A 17,061-nucleotide genomic window follows, 5' to 3' on the forward strand; every position below is an offset into this window, starting at 1 on the left:
GGCCACAATTTATTGGAAATACTTTTCACCTGCACTATGTGACAATATTTAATATTATTATATGATTTTAGTTTTATATTAGTTATCATTAGGAGAATATGACTGAGTCTTGTTTGACAAACGACAACTTTTGACTGCAATGTTATCCATGTTAAATGAGCATCACCCAGTGGCTGCATGTAGAAGTGTCTTAAAACGCCACTATTTCAGTGCATTTAAAACAATTAGACTAATAAAACCAAAATTATAAAAATCAACATTAGCATTTCCCCTCTAAGTACAAAAATGTGTGCTAAATATAGCAATAAGTTAAAATGTGACATAAAAAATTCATGTTCCAAAAATTATTACATGAAATTATTATGAATTTTCAACTGATGCAGACACAAACAAGAAGACATTTTCTCTACTTTTAATGTTCTATCTTTTTTAATATGGTGAAGGAACGATAACAAATGCAGGGAAACAGACAGCAAAGACAAAAAAAAAAAAAAAAAGATATGTCAGTACATCTGCTGTTGTTTGGAAGTGCAAGTATTTGTTGATTTGCTTTTGTTTATATGTGTGTTGTTTTGTTTTTGTAAGCTGTTATTATTATTATAAAACTAGTTATATTTACAGGAATAATCATAAAGTACTCAACTAGGTGCAGCTCCCTGCATCCTATGCATTTCACTGAGAGCAAATTGCAAATTCCTAGCAATTTATAAACATCCGGCTTACTTTTGACCTGCTTTATAATCAGTAACGTGATGGAGACATGTTGATATGTTCAAGCTACATGCAATAGTGAATAGTGAATGGATCATGCAGTTTTTATGATTAATAGTTCAACAAAATGAACTGTCCCCTCAAAATATTCACTAGATGGCAGCATTCTCCATCAACACGGCTGGGCCTTGAGCATGACTTTTGTTGTTGATTGATCCGATGTAATTTATCAAAAGCAACAAGAATCTTTATTGTAATGTGATCATCTTAAAAGATTCTTGACAATTTTGTATTTATTCACAGTAAAAATGGATTAGACTGCTGCAATGGACAAACTTAGCCATGTGGGATCTCTAACTCATGTTTTTTAGCACCGTATGTTTTCATATGAACCAACTTAATTAGACCTGAGGCTCATCAAACTGGCATGCATCTCTCCTTGTAGAGGTATTCTCTGATCACCTCCATCTGACAGTTGTTTTAACTCAAGCTAATCGGCTGCGTATGTTTTTCCTCCCGCAGCTGTCAGGAATACTTTTCATGCTTTCCTCTGCTGCCAGAGAGAGATGAGACATGACAACATATCTACATTTTATGGAGCAAAATAGTGGAATATATAAAAAAAGAGAGTCAGATTGAGAGTTATGTTGACTGTAATTTGTAATCTCAGCCAGAGTTAGAACCTTTGACACAATATCTTCATATTTTAGGAAAATAAGCCTTTTTCCTTTTTACTGTCAGTCTGTGGGGGAACAAAACCCAAAATGACCATCCAGATGTAAGGCTGCATGTTGGGAGGTGATTTATGACATGCAGCAGCAAACTGTGTGAGGTCATTAACATCTGCCCCTCGGCCACTGACATACCAGTGTCTCGATGGGGCTTTCTTGCATTGCTAACACCAGTTTCACTTACACCAAACTCATCTGGACTTTAGCTTTTATGATTGCCAAGTACATCTTCTAATGTACTTGGCATTATAGCAGTAAATCATTTGCAACCACAAATTGAGAAATGGGTCCAGGTCATTGTTGCGGGCCTGTTATTCATACGTGGCTAATGTTGCGTGAATAATAGTAGCTGAGGCTTGCAGAGAGGTGGTGCTGGAGGGTGAAGCCGCAGAAGGGTTGGAGGGATGAATAGGCAGATAAATGGGTGGGCAGAAGTGAGATGCATTACTCAGGGAGTGGGATACTTCACTGAGAGGGGGGAGCCAATTACACAGCTTGAGTGAGAGCAGGCGGCCTCATGCATTTCACTGCTTCCAGGAATCAACACAGTTTTTCACCAAAATATCAGAACAGCTGGAAAGGGCTATCAGGAATAAAGCTGTGTAGATTGTTAAATCGCTAATACTGGGCCTAGCAAAAATATACACAGTCCTTAAACTTTGTCACATTTTAACAGACTACAATTTATTTTATTCAGATTTTATTTGAGCGACCCTATAGCAGGCACATATGAGATGTGAAATCTAAATAATTTGGCTTGCATTTTTATTCTGTCTGTTACTTGGATAAAACCAATTCCCTTCATAAGACTCTGAATTAACACCATGAAACATGGTGGTTGCCAAATCAGGCTGAGGGAAAGAAGTATAAAGATAAACAGAACAACCTCTCTAAACATATAGCTAGAGTTGCTAAGTAGTGACTGAAATCAAATAGTATTTAAGTTTTAGAATGGCCCTATCCATTTGGTCCACACCTAAATTCAATGGGGAATATGTGGCAAGATTTGAAAATAATAATAAAAGATATTTTTCATCACAGATGACTGGGTTTGAGTTATTTTCTGAAGAACAATGAACAAATTGTATTCTCTGGATGTGGGAAACTGACATACAGTACAGACCAAAGGTTTGGACACACCTTCTCATTCAAAGACTTTTCTTTATTTTCATGACTATGAATATTGTAGCTTCACACTGAAGGCATCAAAACTATGAATTAACACATGTGGAATTATATACTGAACAAAAAAGTGTGAAACAACTGAAAATATGTCTTATATTCTAGGTTCTTCAAAGTAGCCACCTTTTGCTTTGATTACTGCTCCGCACACTCTTGGCATTCAGTTGATGAGCTTCAAGAGGTAATCACCTGAAATGGTTTTCACTTCACAGGTGTGGCCTGTCAGGTGTAATAAGTGGGATTTCAAGCCTTATAAATGGGGTTGGGACCATCAGTTGTGTTGTGCAGGAAGTGGATACAGTACACAGCTGATAGTCCTACTGAATAGACTGTTAGAATTTGTATTATGGCAAGAAAAAAGCAGCTAAATAAAGAAAAACGAGTGGCCATCATTACTTCAAGAAATGAAGGTCAGTCAGTCCGAACAATTGGGAAAACTTTGAAAGTGTCCCCAAGTGCAGTTGCAAAAACCATCAAGTGCTACAAAGAAACTGGCTCACATGAGGACCGCCCCAGGAAAGGAAGACCAAGAGTCACCTCTGCTGCGGACGATAAGTTCATCCGAGTCACCAGCCTCAGAAATCGCAGGTTAACAGCAGCTCAGATTAGACAACAGGTCAATGCCACACAGAGTTCTAGCAGCAGACACATCTCTAGAACAACTGTTAAGAGGAGACTGTGTGAATGAGGCCTTCATGGTAAAATAGCTGCTAGGAAACCACTGCTGAGGACAGGCAACAAGCAGAAGAGACTTGTTTGGGCTAAAGAACACAAGGAATGGACATTAGACCAGTGGAAATCTGTGCTTTGGTCTGATGAGTCCAAGTTTGAGATCTTTGGTTCCAACCACCGTGTCTTTGTGCGGCGCAGAAGAGGTGAACGGATGGACTCTACATGCCCAGTTCCCACCGTGAAGCATGGAGGAGGAGGTGTGATGGTGTGGGGGTGCTTTGCTGGTGACACTGTTGGGGATTTATTCAAAATTGAAGGCATACTGAACCAGCATGGCTACAACAGCATCTTGCAGCGACATGCTATTCCATCCGGTTTGCGTTTAGTTGGACCATCATTTATTTTTCAACAGGACAATGACCCCAAACACACCTCCAGGCTGTGTAAGGGCTATTTGACCAAGAAGGAGAGTGATGGGGTGCTGCGCCAGATGACCTGGCCTCCACAGTCACCGGACCTGAACCCAATTGAGATGGTTTGGGGTGAGCTGGACCGCAGAGTGAAGGCAAAAGGGCCAACAATTGCTAAGCATCTCTAGGAACTCCTTCAAGACTGTTGGAAAACCATTTCGGGTGACTACCTCTTGAAGCTCATCAACAGAATGCCAAGAGTGTGCAGAGCAGTAATCAAAGCAAAAGGTGGTTATTTTGAAGAACCTAGAATTTAAGACATATTTTCAGTGTTTTCACACTTTTTTGTTCAGTATATAATTCCACATGTGTTAATTCATAGTTTTGATGCCTTTAGTGTGAAGCTACAATATTCATAGTCATGAAGATAAAGACAACTCTTTGAATGAAAAGGTGTGTCCAAACCTTTGGTCTGTACTGTAGGTAAACACTTACATAGATACATAGCTACAGTGAAAGATGGTTCTACAAAGTACTTACTTAGGGGGCATGTCAAATGCATCCCCTCAGTATGATGGTACCACCACCGTGTTTCATGGTGCGGATGGTTGTTCAGAGTAATTTACGTCGCTTTTATTTTTATTTTGATTACCCTACCTTTCGAAGGCAGTAGGAATTGGTTTTTATTTAGGGCTGTTGGAATAAAGTGGGGTTGATATAAGCACTTGCCACACTTTTCAGAATTTGTAAAATAACAACTAAATAAAAATAAAAACCATGTATCATTTTTCTTCCACTTCTCAAACATGTACATTAACTATGTTGATGCTTGTGGCTGTAACATGACAAAATATTCATTAATTTCAGTGGTGTTTTGTAACATTTCTGATTCACAGGGAATCCATTGAACATTAGTGTTTTTTTTAACAGGTCTAAGTCATTTCCCACAACAGTTTTGATTAAGTTTTGCTTTTCCCACCAAACATTCACTGGGAATAACAGAATCTCTGATAAGGAGGCTGAAAACCTGGCAGGCCAATTCTTCCCTACCTTCCCAAAGTCTTATCAGGTACTGTGATGAAGGGGTGCTGGATTCACATGGGAGTTTTCCTCAGAGCTCTCCAGGTCCTTAATGTGATTTCACACAGTGAGGCTCAGCTGCAGGTGGAGCGTGCTCAGAGGGCAGCGGCAGATGGCATATAAAAGAGGTATACAGCCACGGTGTGTGGATGATGTGTTTTACAGTGAGGCAGCAAATTGTTTTTAATTAAGTCGATAGTAGAAGAGTTTTAATGATGGATTAAAATAGTGAAAAGGGATGTGAACAGGATTACTCATAGCCCTACAGTTTTACATTCCGAGCTCTGGTATAAACGTCAACATCATTGCTTTGTTTTGGTGAAAACTGTTCTTTTCAGCCATAAGCACATGGTTTGCATAAAGCAGTAGATGTTTTCCATTATAAAATACTCATAGACCCACCTTACATTATGACACTGTTTAAAAAGGACTGCAATGCTCTAAAATTTGTAAAGTCTGACATTAACCTTTGTATCTTAGATGCCTTTTCTTTTAAAATGACTTTACAAGAGAAGTGAAACTTTTAAATGCCTTTCTTGTTTTATATAATTCCCTCTGTACAGTGTGAGAATAACGTTTAGAGCTCTGCTAATTTTTTTCAAACATTGCATTTTATTTCTATTCAACATTTGTTCCCATATCTTTTAATATGGAGTTAACAGGCAACACAACATCTTACAAACGGCATTCAATCTATAGATTTTAAATAGCTCCTAAGACCCCAAAACAGTGTAAAACAATTACTTTGTAAAGACTAGCCCTATTGTTCCACCTAAAAACAATTGTCTAGATTTACTTTGGAAGCCATGCAGCGTGATGAGGCCTGCAGTCACTATCAGGAAGGGTCCTGATCTAAGCTCAGAACCAGCTTATGTGTTCACGATCAGCCCACTAGATCCTCCATCTGAGTGCAAGTAAAATGTTTTTTGTTCTACCACTGCTTTGTACTAACTGCTTCCAATTATCCTGCCTTGTTTAAAGCCTATGCCATCAGGGGGTCATGCCAGTGTGAATGCCTGACCAATATGGCATAAGACCAAATTTATGACCAGAATCTTGTCTTAAACCTTAAATCAGCTAATAAACAAAACAGCCTGTTTGAGTTCGGATTTCATTTCTAATAATTTACCTACGTTTTTAATTTTTGTGTATTGTTCCTGTTTCTTCTTTTTGCATTTTAAAATTCTATGATCCATCACCGTGAAATACAAATGACTATTTGCATTCTTTGCTGGTCTTAGGATTTTGATCCAGAGGGTATTATATACACTACTAAACAAGACCAAATGAAAAAGAAAATACAATAATATTTATTAAGGAGCTTTTTTAAATTGAAATATATTTTGGCTTTGTTACAAATATCTATTATCTTGTGTTTTGCACACTGGGATGCTCAAAGCCATAATAAAACATAGCAAAGGCAAAAAAAAGGGGTTGTTGCGTGTGTGTGTGTGTGTGTGTGAGAGGGTTGTGTGGTGAAAACTCTGCTGCTCTGGAGGAGATCCACTGGTGGGTGTGGAGGCCAGCTGATGCAGCGCACCTGCTGGTTTTTGAGCTGAAGCGTTTATAAGGAGCTGTGGGAAACTATTCTTCGCCTGATGGTTCGCTATTGTGCTAAGTCAAGCCTCTGAACTCCAGAACCCTTGTTTGTTTTCTATCTGTGTTACCCTGAAGAGTTTTTGATTGTGTTTTCTAAAGTCAGCCTTGTCTGCTTCCCAGGTTAGAAGTCTGTTGACCCTGGAGTCCTCCCACCAGCCCCTTATAACTGTTACTCTGCACTAGACAAGGCATTGCCAAGTTGTCCTCACCGCTCTTACTCCCTCCAAATCTGCCTGCCCGCTCTCCAACGTTCTACAGACTCAGGACTCCAGCCTTTACCACCAGGTCACCACACGGATCACTTTCTCAAGCCGAAGCAACCACGACGCCTCCCAACTGTAAGCCAAAAGCCTTCTCAAAACGAAATCTAAACCAAATGTGCAAAAGCTCCGAACTAACAGATATTCTCTCTCACAAATGACCAGATTCCCGTTACCTGATTCAGTGATTCCCTGTCAGTATAAATAAATTATTTTGAGTACTTTTCAAAGTGTCTCCGAGTGTGGTTTTGCATGTGAGTCAGAAAGCTTCCTCCTAATATGACAGGAGACTTTTGACACAATCTAAGTTAACATAGTCTTAATTGCAAATGATGTACAGAGGATTCATTCTTTATAATATCTGAAAAAAGGCTTGGACTTTACACGCTTTGTTGGTTTGACTGGTCTGACTTTGTTGACATACCATGGGAAATGAGGCCTAACTGGTTTATAGGAAACCCTTCTAACAGCCAACAAATTTGATGACTTAACAGAAACTTTATACATAGAAATACATATTTTTTTCATTGGAGGCAATGTTTTTAGCAATAGCACTATTATTGTTCTTATTTTCTGTCTTAAACATACTAATTTATTAGGAAACATCCATCAGCCTAAAAAGCATTATTGTCTTTGGAATGGTTAGCTTTGTCACTCATAACTGGGTAAACAAACGCTTCACACACATATTTTCCAAAACGCGGTATACAATGTTCTGTGGATGGCTGCTGCAAAATCTTTGTGAAAATGGGCCGAGCAGCATAAGGTAAACCAACAAAGATGAAATTGTAAAAAGAAGTTGGAACTGACTGTCCTTTCAATTTATGTTGAAGGTATTGTTAGCACTGCAACACAGCTAGTCTCTACCAGAAATTAAAGTAACTGTTAAATTCCCCCATGCCTTATTTTTTCCCCAAAGAAAATAAGTCAAACTCTTTTGTTTTTTGTCTTGTTGCTAAGAATATTGTGTTCATATTGAATATTTTTGGCCACTGTTATTCTTTTAGCAATGATCCATTTACTGAATTGGCCAAATTAACAAATCTGGGAGAATAAGCTAAATTTCCTGCAAAAAACAGAATTCACATCATATAAGACAAATTTATTAGTGGTATCTGAGGCAATATAGATATCATAAATTAGCAGCATAAATGTATCTAAAAGGCCATGCACACTCAGAAAATCTGCATACCTGAATCCTTTTTGAATGAGTAATAGAGGAAGAACCAAACCAAAGAGGTCAGTAAAGCAAGTTTATTCAACTTTCTGTGTTTTTGGTTGAACCCAAATTTGCTAAAGATCAATTTGAATGTTTGGCACATTGTAATGTTTATAGGGGAATACATTATGAATGGACCCGGATGATCAGTAGTCTGTCAGTTTTGTTTTAACTGAAGTTTGCTTTTACTGGTTTGGCATAAACTAACTCAGGAAACATGGCGTCAGTAAGAGAATAGCAAAGTTTGTTTCACACAATACAAATTATCCAGTGCAGTGTGTGTGTGTTTGTCCAGGAGCACAGGCGAATTCACCAGAGGCCTACTTCATTATGTGTTTGCTTTCAAACTGACTGTGAAGAAGTGTAGTGGGCCCCTGGGAGCTGTATGCCAACCACTAACTCACACTTTGCTTACTCTCTCATTTCTCCACACGTTAGCTTTGTAAGGCATCTTTGTACACTGTTGAAGCGAAAATAAATGGTACTGGCAAATATCTTTGTCCTCATTCTGACCCTAAACCTTTGAATTTTGCTGTTGCTCCAGCTTCCATCTTAATCCCAAATTTTATAGGGAGGAAAAAGTTTTATGAGGAAACAAATGACAGAAAACAAAGACAGCAGATTTATTGGCCTTGAGTTGAATTCGTCAACAGTTCAATATAAAGAAACAGATGTTTTGTTTTCTCTCAAAGTGGCTTCGCAGATGCTCTCTGTCTGAAAGCAGGGAAACAAAGATCAACCCTGAATATGAGATGGCTTGCTGTTTTTAAACTCTCTTTGTCTCTCACACCATTAAACATTGTTTATAAATACTAACCTTTTAATTTCAGTTTAAGTTATTGAAAGGAAAGCATCTTGTCCTACTTACCCAGGGAAACCTGAGTCTGGGAGCTTATATTCTAACAAACATCAAAGCAAAAGTACTAATTGCATAATAAACATGCATTTATGGTTTATTTTATGTATTGCGTTAACTTGCAAAGAGTCATTTTGTATTTCTTCAGATATTATTTTTACAGCACATTTTGAGAGAGAGAGAGTGAAACTGAATATATTACAGCAGGTAAAAGCACAGAAACATGTAGGGAAATGGACAATCAAATATATGCAAATTGAGTAAAAACTGCCTTGAAATGAAGATCCAACTGCGGGGATAGAAAAATGGAGGCGCTGAGGAATGCAAGGTCAAAGTGAAAGTCCATTTCAAAGTGCTGTGGGTGCTGTGCGTGGTGTAGCGCTACACCGGTTGCCCTATGTATGGAGCAACCGGTTGCTTCAGGTATGGAGACAATTAGCCCTTTGTTGCATGTCTATCCTACTTCTATCCCTCTCTTCTCATTTCCTCGCTTATTCCTGTGAATAAAAGCCACTAACGACACAAAAAACCCAGATACATAAATACATATGTTGTAGAACTTCTAATGCAATAAACTTAGCTAGGACTTAAATTTGCTTTTAAAAGAAAGTAAAATCCCTATTGCTCCCAGTTCTTTAGGAAGGCTGAAGCCGAGGGCCAAAGTAACTGTTAGTTTTAGTCCATTATTCTAAGACAGGGAAATCTCGGGATGTAGCGGGCTTGCAAAATAAAAACAACCTAAGAAATGTGAGATAAAATAAGACTAACAATGGTTTTAACTAACAACAAACAAGCTTGAAATCAATTCTAGAATGGACAGACTGTAATATTGGTGTATTGTGAGGTCTGTTTCTGGTCCCTGTCAGCATTATTGCACATGACATTTGAAGCCGCTGTAGCCAAGCTCTGCTATTCTTGAAAAAAGCGTATGGTTACAATTGTCAATATAGCATATATTAGATTCTGTCAAGTGGACTGACCTCTGGAAATGCTTATTTGGAAAACATGATTGTTATGTTCTTAATGTGATTTTCTTTTTAAACTATATTCAAATCCAATACCCAGATTTGTATTATTGTTTCTTTATGTGTTATATGCCAGTTTTTCAAGTTTTATGATGAGTTTTCTCTAAGACGAATATGGCCAGTTTGGAGAAAACAATTTGGGGTTTTTTACTGATCAAGCTGATGATAATTCATAATTAAATTTCATCAGGAAGCAAGGCTGTGTCTACTAAGCAAAATAAATAGCTTGTCTCATCACATTTCGTATGGATCACATGTATAAAACAAAACAGCCCTGTGGAACTTCATTTCTCAGTTCCTGTTCAGGTGAATAATTTTCCCATTGGTATATAGAGGTGTATTGTGGAAAAAATTAGGCATTACTCTGTCTGGACTTAGCAACAGAAGAAGTTACAGTTTATTACTCAATTTCAAAAAAAGACCAGCAGCAACTTTCAAAATGGCATCCATGTCCTCAAAGTATGCTGAATCCTTTCAGTCCACAGGTACTACAACAAAAATTCAGACACTGTCAGGATCCACCTGTGTTAGGTTTTTGAGTTTGTTTACTTTCTCTGCACTGCCAGGTTCTTCTCTGTTCATTCGGGTTTATTAGATTCCTTCTGTCTAGCTTTGTTACTTCCTGGATTCCTCTGTTAGATGTGTGCAAGTTTATATTTCCTTATAGATGTGGTTCCCCCTTGTTAAAGTCCTTTAGTTTAGTTTCATTTTTTACTTGCTTCAGTTCATTTAGATGTGTTTCTGTTACCTCCCGCATTCCTGCTAATCAGTGTTTATTTGTCACACTCCCTCAGTTCCCTGAAGTCCCTTGGTTACCAGCTGTCCCATATTCTCCTGATTATTTCCTCTCCTAGTTCATTGGTCCACTCTCCATTTCCCTCAGTATTTAAGTTCCCTAGTTTTCATTGTTTTTTTACCGGTTCCTCCTGGAAACTGCCCAGCTTGCTACCCTGTTGCTGTCTGAGTCCATGTCCTCTGAACCCTTGCTCCTGTTGTCATCCTGCTCATATCACTTACCTGCCTATGTTCCTGGTCAAGTTGTAAGTTTGTTTGTAATTAATCTTTTTCATCTACTCTACTACGCTCTGCATTTGGGTCTCAATGCTCAACATGACCGACACTTTTCATTTCAAATTAGACATAACATCTGTCTTGGGAAAGCATTATCAATGCTAAATATACACACAATTTCACACTTATTAGGTTAACAAGAAGAATAAGGAGCAAGATGACTTTTTTAACCAAAACTGTATGATGAAGTGATATGGCTGAAAGATGAGTCACCAATGAAGAATTCTGGCTTTCTGCTGTGGTTTGGACTGCATTAGTTTCAAAGGTCTGTGATCTGTTTGGAGAACACACTCTCTTCTTATAAGAGGTAATATTTCAAGAAGTCAACAGCCCACTTTATCCATAGTCCCTCTGTTTACACCATAGAATGATTTTTTTTTCTCTCCTGGTAATGGATTTTAGGACAGGCTTTTCTTTGCCAGGTACACCCTGATCACACTCCTCCATGTCCAGTATAAGAGGCATCCACTTGTATAACAAATGGGAGAGGACCCTGAAAGTCATCATTATTCCAAATGACCTTTTGAAGTGGAGGGACACTCTGATATGGTTGATATTCTACAAGTTCTTCATTCTTTATAAATATAATGTGAACTATTTTTGATAAATGTTTATGCTAAAATTGTTTTTTCCTGTTTAGTTACTGCTGTTGTCTCGCCATCAATCAAAACTGAATATCCACAATCTTTTCTAATGCCATTTATTTATCATTCTCCACACTTTACCTATTTTTGTAACCCTTCCTAAAGAGTTACAGAACATTCTTCAATATTCTATTTTGTTCTTTGTATAACTCTAACATTAGCATTTGCCGTCCTGTTTTCAGGATTTCTAAGATGGACTTTCTGACTTTCTTCCAACCATCCATTGCATTGTTTATAGCTGCTTCTCCTTGCAATGTTGTTGGGGGAGGCGTGGGCAAGAGGTTGGGAACACCCTAATGTCTCCAGTCCATCACACATGAGACACACAGTACAAACAATCATGCATGCACACACTGTTGTTCACCATGGCACAATCTTTTTTTCAACTGATTGTTGATATGAATTTGAACAATTCCTTTCTCACTTGTAATTTGTATTTAGTCCAGTCAGCTCTCATAAACAGAGCAAACATATTATCTTTTTGTCTAAATGTAATATTACCTCATTTCACAAATTAAAAGATAACCTTCTGAAATGATTGTAAACATAAGTTTTCCTTCGTTTGTCCATATCTCCACAGCTATATACTCAAGCTCTATTCCTTTTCCCTGAAATTGATCTGCCATTCCTTGATTCAGAGAAAAAAACACATCTGTCCCTATTACCCTCTTAGCTGTCTCTATGAATACAGTTTAATGTTGGTTTTAGCCATGTTTCTTGAATGCATATAATTTCCAGTTGTATATTTTTTGGATGGCTCCTTTAAACTCCAGAACGTTTGCTATCAAGCTTCTTGCATTCCCTTTTGGTATAATCATGTTGATTTGTTACATGGAAGTCTTTGTTTGATCTGCTCTCAAGAAATATTCCTCATTGCACATGCACTCCTAAAAATGTTTAGTCCCTTTTCACAATGATCTTTTCAGTTTTGGTGTTTAACCTGGTCAGTTCAGTTTATTGCAAATGCAACAACCAAAATCAGTTTATCAAACTCTAAAATGCTGTCTAGATTAAACATCTTTGCTGTTCCTGAACCCTTTTTTACTTCCTCATTTTAGCTTGGCTTATTTGTTGTTTTTACTCTTCGGACCTCTACTACTCCCCTAAGCTCACAGCTTCTGTATGTTGTCAAATACAATTACAGTACACGTCCTGAACATTATTGCCACATTCCTGAGTCTTGTGGTCCTCTCCAGATTTTGACCAATCTTCGTTTACCCTCACAGACTACTGAAATATGTTCATACCTCTATCACTTGCAGCGAAGGAGGAACATATGGCCCAACAGGTTAACTCAGAAATTCTACCTTGATTCTTTCTGGAACTGCTGGACACGAATATTTCGGAAAAAATGAGGCTCTTTCACTTTTGATTTTCTCTAATTTCTTAAATCCATAGACTTCAACTCATCAATGTGCTAAGGTTGCTGTGGTCGTCTTTCTTATTAAATTTTAAAATAATTTTAACTTTCTCTTTCAGGAGCCTTTTTATCAATGTAATATTTCCTTCATCTGAGCTATTTTCCTCCAAATATATGCCCTACTTAGACTCATTGAACCCCCACCCTTTACTCTCTGATCAGTAACGGTCATCCAGTTGTCCATATTACTGTCAATATCCTGATCATTCACAACCTGAACTGCCCTCCTAATACTGTCACAGACCAGTATATGTGAAACGCCAAAGGTCCGTCCACCTGGTCTCAATTTTCTTCTGCTATCCAGTGTTCTCCTTCTCCCGATTGTCTGAAACACAAGATGATGAACAAGATTTTTCTTACCAGGTTCTCCAAGCCATCCACTTGTACAACAAATGGCTTAAAAAGGCAGGACATTGCAATATAGGAGTTTGACAAATCTGCCTCTTTAAAGACTGAAAAACATTTCACATGACTGTCAAGATGGACTTGGTGTAAATCACCACATCACCCTAGTAGGCAGCCACAAACTTGCAATGTCCATTACAGATCACATCCATTAATCTTTGAAAAGTTGCTGGTGTCCCTTTAAAAACTGAGGGGTAAAAGAGTGTAATGAAATAAAACCAATCCTGGATTCTGCATGTATCTAAAGGAGCTCAATAGGAGGAATAAAGTGTTAAAAAGGACAGTGGACATGATTTTGCTATTCTCAACTTCTGTACTAAGAGAAACATAAATTATGTACATGCTGCTTGTTCTAAGCAGATTAATTGTGTAGTTCTTGCTGTAAACAAAGCAATTATATACATAAGCCTATTTAAAATGATCAAATATATGCAGTGAATCATTACTTCTATAATGTGGTTACTCCCAGTCCAAATGCAAATTTATGCTTCTAAAAATAACATGAAAAATGTAATGAATAGAGAAATTGCATTTACAACATACATTGTAATCTTGCACTGTTGACATGAAACTAAAGAGAGCCGTCTCACTCATACTGGGCGTCTGTATGTAGTCCCTCTTTTCAGCTGCAGTAAATGGTGGCTTCAGAGGATACAGAAAAAAAGAAACGATTTAAATTCAGATTTGGCCTCAGCATTGCTACTGCCGGTCTGAGGCTCAAATTCATACCTAATACAAGCCAGAGTTTCCGGTCTTGCTGTCTGCAGCAGCTGAACTTAACAGTCAATGTGCATTTCATAAGTCTACATTTTGGCTGCTTTAAGATTAGATGCAAGGCTGTGGGAGGATTTGATTTCACATGGCTATTTATGGGGTCAAATGTTGAAAATGAGAGGGGCAAAACAGTAAAAAAAAAGATGTCTAACTCGAAAGAATATAAAAGTGATTCAGTTTCACTCGAACACAAGCTATAGTTTTTTAAATATAACATATTTAAGACAAATTATATTTGAAGGTGTTTTGCCTGCTTGCACTTTAAGCCTGTCAGCTGCACTGCCTTAGTAAAGTATTTAGAACGTTTAAACATTTCCAGATCTTATCTCCTACCACATTTCTTCGAACCTCAGTGTTTATTATTTGAATTGTTTGAGATTAACTAGCGCAAAGTAGTACACACTTGTGAAATGAATGGAAAATGATACATGGTTTTCATACTCTTGTATATAAAATGTTTGAAAATTGTGGCTTATGTTTGTATTTAGTCCCATTAAGTCTGATGTCTTGAAATAAAATTCAGAGCAACTTACTGCACTCAAAAGTCACTGATCCACTTCTGTCTAATTCAAGTTTCAAGGTTATTTTATTGAAGCCCATAGGTGGATTTGTTTTGCTGTGGTTCAAAAGATTGATACAAACATCTTAACACAACCAGAGTAATTCAAATAAATATGACGGTGTTCTCCAGGCTCCAGGAAATAAATCAGGATGCAGAAGAGGAGTGCAAAGCTTAAAAATAGGATAAATATGTGAGAAACGAAATCTTTATAAAACAAGTGGGTAAAAACCATAAAACTAAAGCTGATGTGTGAAAGCCTCAAAGGTTTGGTGAACAAACAGCTTCATGAACACCAAGAAACATGTTTTAAACATTTCGCCTGCACCACCTTGTTTTACATTGAGGTTTGTTACAGACATCATCGTATTTATCAGGAAGGGAGCCATCAATGGAAAAACAGCCATAATGTGTCCAGACTGCAGTTTAGCACAACTGTTGCCTACATGCAAAACAGAAACATTGGAGGAAAACTAAAACTACAGATCACACACCACAACATTCCCACTTGGAACATGGTGGTGGCAGTATCATGCTTTAGGGATGTTTTTTTTTTTCAGCAGGGACAGGGAAGTTGGATGGAGCTAAACAGCTAAACAAAAGGTAATATTCTCTGGGATGGACGTTTACCCTCCAGCGGGAGAATTACTAAATATTCAGCCAGAGCTATTATAGAACGGTTTGGATCAAAGCATATTTATGTGTTGCAATGGTCGAGAAAGAGTCCTGATCTTATTTCAAATGAGAATATGCAGCAAGATTCAAAAATATAAGACCAGAGATGCTCTTCATCCAATCTGGCTGAGCATGAGCTATTTAGCAAAGAAGTTCACTTTAGTCTCTAGATGTGAAAGGTCGGTAGAGACATACTACCTTTAAAAGATCTGCAGCTGTAATTGCAGTTAAAGTGGTTCCACAAAGTGTTGATTCAGGGGGACTGAATGCAAATGGCCATCAGATATGTGTTTCAAATGTGGGAAAATGCAAGAAAATGGGGAAAAGTTTAAGGGTTTTAAATACTTTTGCAACATGTATGTGAATAGAGCTCTCAACTTTGCAGCTGATGCATTGAAGACAAAGTCATAACTCTTTAAAGGGAACTGCAGTGCAGTTAACCTAAAATAGGTCCTTTCAACCTAAAATACTCTGAGAAAAGATTGTTGTATCTATTTGGTTTTTCTTCTGGCTCCATCTACCCTGTCAGTCAAATAATTTAGATCAAATGACAAATTTAGAATGGCAATGACCCTGTCCATTGTGGTAAAACAACTCTGTGATAAAATACATCTTTATGGCAGGGGAATCTGAGGTAACATCTGGTTTATGAATTTGCTGATTGACATGCATCAATAAATGACTGCCTGTTAAATGATGATACGCTAAATACCTGCTCTGGTTCCATATAATGATTGACTCACATGTGGCAGATGGATGTTCAACTCAATCTGGAAGCAGGACCAAAAATGCCCAACGCACAACTCCTCTGGGAACCTGGGTCCACAGGTTACCTCTGGCCTAATCAATCTAAGCCTTGAATGAAATTACCTAGGAGGATCTCTGAGCTTTCACCCAGCCAATTAGGACAATTCATCTTCTGGAGGTGGATATGGTCCCATGGCACTGAGTGTCTTATTAATTAAACCTCCTGGCTTCTGTCCCCCTGCAACTCATTTTCTAAAAGCTTGGGAAACTTCATGTTTTGTTTTTTGTTTTTTTGTTTTAGAAGCATATTGGGCTTGAGTGGGTTATTGATCTTCTAGATTAATTGTTTGGAAGTCCATAGGGGATCAGTCTATAGAGGTAATCAAGAAAATAAGTGAATGAGAGGTCAAGGGTCACGCTGTAACCAAATTCTTGCTATGGAGGCCAAATGACTTAAATCTCAAAGTGAAACAGAAAAAGGGAGGTGATCATGAATGGCTTCTCTGCTTTTATAAAGTGCTGCAATGATGCAAAACAATTTCTGAGAAAGATTCTAATATTTAGTCAAAATAGTTACACGTGTTGCATAAATTTAGGTGAATTCGAAACTTGCAATATTATTTTAGAACCATGAATCATTTTCCTTTCACTTTATGTCATGTGAAATAATAAACAAAAAAGTTTAGGGGGTGCTAATACTTTTGCTAGGGTACTGCAATCTACTTCCACTTTCCCGCATGAAAACAAATGACACTCAGAGGTGTTGATAAGTGATATTAGATTTTATACGGAAAAGAGAAAATTGGATTTCCTGCAGTTATTGAAGAAACGCTGTTTTACCGTCTTGCTGTTAGGCTTCTGTGGAAGGGGATAAGGAGAACATCTGGGCTTTAACAAGCAAATTTGATTTAACTGAAAAATGACACCAGACAGATTAATGTTGGATTAATCTTCCTGGATGATATGCATGAAAGCATTCAGATAATATATGATTCATTTGCATGCCCTGCTAAATGTCCTG

At 37.7% G+C, this 17,061-nt stretch overlaps 1 long non-coding RNA gene across 1 annotated transcript; it reads left to right on the forward strand.

The window, feature by feature from the left end:
• The first annotated feature begins 10,671 nt into the window (after window positions 1-10,671).
• Window positions 10,672-12,010, forward strand: LOC124883278. Its single transcript, XR_007042143.1, has 3 exons — window positions 10,672-10,785; window positions 10,949-11,123; window positions 11,219-12,010. It is a non-coding gene; the product is annotated as an uncharacterized LOC124883278 (long non-coding RNA).
• Window positions 12,011-17,061: the final 5,051 nt, after the last annotated feature.

This window comes from Girardinichthys multiradiatus, chromosome 17, assembly GCF_021462225.1.
Source record: "Girardinichthys multiradiatus isolate DD_20200921_A chromosome 17, DD_fGirMul_XY1, whole genome shotgun sequence".
In the NCBI taxonomy this organism is placed as follows: domain Eukaryota; kingdom Metazoa; phylum Chordata; class Actinopteri; order Cyprinodontiformes; family Goodeidae; genus Girardinichthys; species Girardinichthys multiradiatus.